We start from the raw sequence: 6,783 nt of genomic DNA on the forward strand, positions 1-6,783 counted from the left end.
GGGGAGCGCGCGCGCTCGAGAGCGCGCGCGAGGGGTGTCGGGAGCGGAAGAACGAGGGAATGCGCACGCGCGCACGCCGGCGCAGAGCAGCCGGCAGCGGGAAAGGGAGAAGCAGGCCTTCCGTCAAGGAGGGAGCCCGATATGGGGTTCCATCCCAGGACCATGGGATCATGACCCCAGTCGAAGGCGGCCGGCCGCCCGACCGACTGAGCCACAGACGCACCTCGGACCTAGGAACAGTTGTACTGCAATGACTTTTTGTTGTTGTTCCTTCGTTCGTTCGTTCATTCATTTTTCTTTTTCTTTTTCTTTCTCTTTCTTTCTTTCTCTTTCTTTCTTTCTTTCTTTCCTTCCTTCCTTCCTTCCTTCCTTCCTTCCTTCCTTCCTTCTTTTCTTTTCTTTTCTTTTCTTTCTTTTTCCTTTAACGATTTTATTTACTTATTTGACAGAGAGATCACAAGTAGTCAGACAGGCATGGGGGGGCGGGGGGCGAAGAGCCAGGCTCCCCGCTGAGCAATGAGCCCAATGCGGGCCTCGATCCCAGGACTCTGGGATCATGACCTGACCTGAAGTTAGAGGGTTTAACCCACTGAGGCACCCAGGATCCCCTAGTGCAATGATTTTGACGGGTCATTTCAGAAATGTGAACCGGTGTTTTCTAAGCGCCTTCTCCACCATCACGTCAACAAAGCTGAACCTTTGAGGAGGTTGACGTGGGGATACCACTGTAAAAACGGACAGGGGCTCCGCTGTCCTTCTCCATAGAGTTCGATCGACCCAGGGACGGATATCCAGTTTCCCTTTCTCTGAAATGACCTGGGACACCACTTTTCTGGCCACCTCCTGTCCTGCTCCTCCCACCCCAACAACCTATCATGGGACCTTCCCCTTTCACCTGCAGAACGCTTTTCCACTCTTCCTGCCTGGACTGCGTTGGCTTGGAGTCTCTGCCGGACCCAGGACCCAGGCGGGTGGTGGCCGCCCACAGACTCTGTCCACTCTTAGAGGTGATTAGTCGGGGTAACGCACACAAGCTCTCAGAATACTACACATGCCCAGTATCATACACGTCCACTCCCTCGCCCGCCCCGTTTTGAATGCGTGGACCCACAGAGTGGAGGGATGCACGCGTGCGCGCACACGCAGGCACGCAAGCAGGCACGCAAGCAGGCATGCGCGGATGGCTAGGGATGGAGGGAGGGAGGGAGGGAGGGAGGGAGGGAAGAAGGAAGGAAGGAAGGAAGGAAGGAAGGAAGGAAGGAAGGAAGGAAAGGGAAGGGAAGGGAGAGAGGGAGACAGGCCGACCACCCGCCCTGTTCACCTCCCTCCCAAGGGACCTGCCTACTTACCACCCCCCTCCGTCTGCCTACACATTTTCCTCACGTTTTCAAAGTGGAGATCACATTCGCACTCCATTAATTCACATACTCTTCAAGGTTCGGTAGCCTTTTTTTCCTAAGGTTACACGCAAAGTTGCGCAACCCTCGCCATTTCCAGAACGTTTCCGTCCCTTCGAAAAGAAACACCCTTCCCACCCCCTGCCCCCTTCCCATCCGCGCCTCCCCCTCCCCTCCCCCTGACTCTCTTCACCGGTCTCCCCCAACAGCCTCCGATCCCCCCTCCGTCCCGCCTAGGATTGGGGTATTACGGCTGCCTTCTTCCTACCCCTGGAATCCCAAGGCATTATGCCACCCCTGGCTCTCTGGTTCCTTTTTCTTAGCGTCATGTTTTTGGGGCTCGCCCATGTACTTCCATGGATCGGCGCTCTGCTCCTTGGTACGGCGTTATCCTTCTCCACGATGAGCTTATGAAGATGAATGGAACGACGAAATGATGTTCGCGTGCCACCGAGTCCCCGGACCCCTTCTCTTAAAACTTTAAGTGGTACTAAAGCAGTACTACCTCTGAGGACACAAGTCCTAGCATCATCAGCAGACACTGTGGAAAGGTGTTTTGCACTGTCTTCGCGTGGCTGCTTTCTTCCCTGGAAAAGGATTCACGGGCTCTCCTGCACCCCTTAAGGCCATAACGATCTCATCATGCTCTGCCGTGGTCCTGTGTCTTGGGTCTCGTGGCGCCCCCTTCCCCACGGAGAGCTACCCTCACTCCATCCTCCTACGCTGGCCCAGAAGTGAGAGGAACAGCATCCCGCTTTTACCACTAGGCAAGCCCAAGTCATGGAGAATGTTTCAAAGCCATTCCCAGGTGCTGGTCATTTTGGCTGGAAAGGAGGCAGGCTATGGGGTTGGGGGTAGGAGGCTACCTCCGTCCTTCTGTCACTGTAGAAAGCATTTTTTTTTTTTCTTTCTCCCTTCCCTTTCCTTTCCTTCTTTCTTTCTTTCATTTTAAAGATTTTACTTCTGCATTTGACAGCGAGATAGAGAGCCCAAGTAGGCTGACCGGCGGCAGAGGCCATGCGCGGTGTTTATCGAGCTCTTCTTCATTGTTCTTTTTGTCCTTGTGGAAGTGATCTCTACAACCAGGGTGGGGCTCGAACTCAGGACTCAGATCTAAGAGTCCGGGCGCTCTGTGGAGAACCAGCCAGGGGACCCTGAGCAATTTGTAGCCTAGGGAGAGAACCGGTTTCCTGTGTGCCGCCGCCCCCGCTCCCGTACCGCTTTGGCACACAGGTTCTCTGGAATGTGAAGCGCTTAAGAAACAGTAACCCAGGGGCGCCTGGGTGCCTCAGGCGTTAAGGCTTTGCCACAGGCTCAGGTCATGATCTCGGGCGCCTGGGATCGTGCGCGCGCGCGCGCGCACCCCCACCCCCACCCCGGCCCCCATCGCATCTGGCTCCCTGCTCAGCGGGAAGCCTGCTTCTCCCTCTCCCGCTCCCCCTGCCCCTGCTTGTTTCCCTCCCTCGCTGTGTTTCTCTCTGTCAAATGCATAAACAGACCCTTAAGAGAGATAGGAAGGAAGGAAGGAAGGAAGGAAGGGAGGGAGGGAGAGAGAGAGAGAGAGAGAGAGAGAGAGAAAGGCAATAGCCCTGAGGAGGACACTCTGCCTCTCCCTCTGCTTCCTGACCTGAAAGGGGGAGATAAAACTCGCCTAGGAAAGGCACCCTCCCTCCAAGGAGCAGGAGGAAAAGAAGACATGCTCATCAGTCTGCAGACGGCATTAGAGGAACGTGCCCAGAAAACCTTCCTCTGTCAGTTCCCTTCCATCTGTTAGCCTTCCCATGGTGGGCTGAGCTCAGAAGCCTAAAACTGCTTTCCTCTCTCCTGTCATTTCTCCACAACCGGATCTTTCTTTGTGGAGGACGCGCTCTCGAAATGGGAATTCTGAGCCGCCGTTCTGTGTGATTTCTGGTGTGGGTGTCTCCTGCCTGATGGGTGCTGCACGTGTCAATCGACTGTTTCTCTCCCTGTGATGTGTCTCTTTCTGACCGGGGTCTCAGCCAACAACTCACAAGGGGAGTAGAGGGAACATTCTTCCTCCCCTACACCTACCGAATGCAGATGGACACACCCCCAGAACCCTCCCCTCCACCTGCATGCCCGCGCGTGTACACGCACGCACGCACGCGCGCGCGCACCCCCCCCCCCAGACTAAGAGTAGGAATCCACCTGAATGTCGAACAATGGCACAATGGTTAAACACAGGATGCTATAATCACATGATAGAATAGAACACAGATACTAAAAATTATGTTTGCGGAGACGGTTTGGTGGCATGGGAATGTGCTTGTTGGGTGGCAATACTTAGTGAAAAGAAGTAGGAAACATTCTGCCGAGAATGGGTTCTCCTAGGAGGGGATACCGGATCATTTCAAAGGCTAGGGATGGTGAAATCAGTCGTCGTCGTCGTCCTCGTCGTCGTCCTCGTCCTCCTCCTCCTCCTCCTCGTCGTCGTCGTCGTCGTCGTCGTCGTCCTCCTCCTCCTCCTCCTCCTCCTCCTCCTCCTCCTCCTCCTCCTTCTTTAAAGATTTTATTTATTTATGTGACAGACAGAGATCACAAGTAGGCAGAGAGGGAGGCAGAGAGAGAGGGGGAAGCAGGCTCCCCGTCGAGCAGACAGCCCAATCCGGGGTCTCAAGCCCAGGACCCTGGGACCATGAACCGAGCCGAAGGCAGAGGCTTTAACCCACTGCGCCACCCAGGTGCCCCAGTTCTTCTATCTTTTCACTTCTGTTTCTCCCCCTACTCTGTTCTTTAGGGTGGTCCTTGGGCCTCCTCCCTTTTCCCAAGCCAGTGACTATACCTGCTTTTTAAAGACATTGGGTCCTAAAGAGGAAGCAGGACTTCAGCTAGTGGTCTCAGGAACGATGCTTACTTCCTAGATTAATACTGATCCGCCCAACTTTCGCTTCTCATGGCTCGTGTCTCTCTCTGCAGGACATAGGGGAGAACACGGGTCTTACCATGAAAGAAGCCCACTTGGGTGGGACCGTCGCTTGTGGAAAATGGGATCTGGGGGAAGGACTGAAAGCAGCATTGGTAAAGACTGTGTTGCAGGTTAGAAAAATTCCGTTTTGACAACCCCCCCACTACCCCCCCAGCAAGCACTTACCTTTGATGCCATGTCTTTTGTTTGTTTGTTTGTTCGTTCATTCGTTCGTTCAGTTGATTATTTTTTTAAAGATTTTATTTACTGATGAGAGAGAGAGAGAGAGAGAGAGAGAGAGAGAGAGAGCGCGCACACATGCGAGCCCACGAGCAGAGCGAAGGGCAGAGGGAGAAGCGGGCTCTAAGCTGAGCAGGGAGCCAGATGCAGGACTCAATCCCAGGACTCCAGGATCATGACCTGAGCCCAAGGCAGACACGCTCAACCTCAACCGATTGAGCCACCGGGGCACCCCATCATTCATTCATTCATTCATTCATTCATTCATTTTAAAAGACTGTATATATTTGACAGAGAGACAGCGAGAGAGGGAACACAAGCAGGGGGAATGGACAAGGGAGAAGCAGGCCTCCCGCCAAGCAGGGAACCGGATGCGGGGCTCGACCCCAGGACCCTGAGATCATGACCTGAGCCGAAGACAGCCACTTAACTGCTTAACCGGCTGAGCCACCCAGGCGTCTCAGAAGAGCAATTTCAATACATCATCTGTTAAGGGAATACTGATCAAGGATATTGTCACGTTTTAACATTTGTGGGCCCTGCTCCTGGGATTTCACACTTACCCGGGTCCCAAATGACTCTGCCAAACCTCAGCATGTGGGCTCTCTTTCTGTCCTGAGCACACATTGCATATCTACCTCATTTAAAAAAAAAAAAAAAAAAAGAAAGAAAGAAAGAAAGGAAAAGAAAAGAAAAAAGAAAGAAAGAAAGAAAGAAAGAAGGAAAGAGAAAGAAATTGGGGCGCCTGGGTGGCTCAGTGGGTTAAGCCGCTGCCTTCAGCTCGGGTCATGATCTCAGGGTTCTGGGATCGAAGCCCCGCATCGGGCTCTTTGCTCATCAGGGAGTCTGCTTCCCTTCCTCTCTCTCTGCCTGCCTCTCTGCCTGCTTGTGATTTCTGTCAAATAAATAAATAAAATCTTTAAAAAAAAAAAAAGAAAGAAAGAAAGAAAGAAAGAAAGAAAGAAAGAAAGAAAGAAAGAAATTTGATCAAGGGGTGCCGGGCTCCATCCTCCATTGGTGGAGCACGGGACTCGGGATTGTGAGTGTGAGCCCTCTGTTGTGTGGAGAGATTACAAACACATAAAACCTAAAGAAAAAATTTTTTTTTTCAGCCCATCAATTAATCCCTCAAAAGGAGCCTTCCAAACATAAGGACGGAAAAAAAAAAAAAAAAAAAAAAAAAAAAAACAACGAAAGAAAACGTCCCTGGTTCCCATAAGATTAGAGTCATAGAGCCTTGCATATACTAAAAATGGAAAATAAACTCCATAGCTTTCTGTAGTGTCCTTCATCATGATGACTCGTAACTCTTTATGGAAAACACACATACGCATATGTGCACGCGCATGTGTGTGCAGGAAACCAAACCGAACCAAACCAACTAAACAAACCAAAACCCTATATAAACGTCCAATGAATGTTGGGAAAGCAACCACCCACCCCCAGAAGAAACGCCTGCAGGCCACATGTACAGTGCACAATGCATGGGGAGCCTATACTTGCAGTCGCTTACTTCCATGGAAGACATTTCAGGATACCATGAGTCTCAGATGGCCCAAGTGGGCTTCTTTCGACACGTCTGAATCGTGTGCACAAGTAGAGGAAGGCTGCTAGGAGACTAAGTCATCAGAAACTGGGAAGCCTGTTTAGTTCCATCAGTGAAGGCCCAGCTTTTGGGGAGGAACCAACGCTCTGGTCTTCATTTGGTTTGTTTCTTGCTGCAGCTGTTGGTATCTTTGCATAGAACCTGCGGTGTTTTGTTTGGAAATGGAAAACAACTGATGGATGGGATCCATAGGTGGTCATGCTATGTTGCACTTGGATTTGTTTTCAGCCAAGGGGGAGATTTTTAGCCTCTGGTCTTTCATGACCTCTCCACAAATAAGACTGAATCCAAGTCCACAAGTTGTTTGCATCTTGTTTGTATCTATGTGTCCCTATGCGTTACACATCTGAGATGTTTTCTCTCCCTCGGCAAGCTTTTGCTAACATCCATTTGTAAAGGGACTCTTTAATTACTGAGTTTAAAGGAGGCACCTGTAAAAATCGGGAGTGGTAAGAACAAGCCCAAATGATTTTTAGGTCACATGATCTGGGATGACATTCCCTACATTCAGACTTTTGTGTCGCTCCATCGTAAAGATGCCTCAAGAGAAGGGCCCCAAATGGATGGTCCAGAGAGAGAAGGATAGACAAAAATGGAACACACCTGACTCCCCC

Source organism: Lontra canadensis, unplaced genomic scaffold, assembly GCF_010015895.1.
Source record: "Lontra canadensis isolate GAN:19392208 unplaced genomic scaffold, GSC_riverotter_1.0 scaffold1081, whole genome shotgun sequence".
NCBI lineage: Eukaryota > Metazoa > Chordata > Mammalia > Carnivora > Mustelidae > Lontra > Lontra canadensis.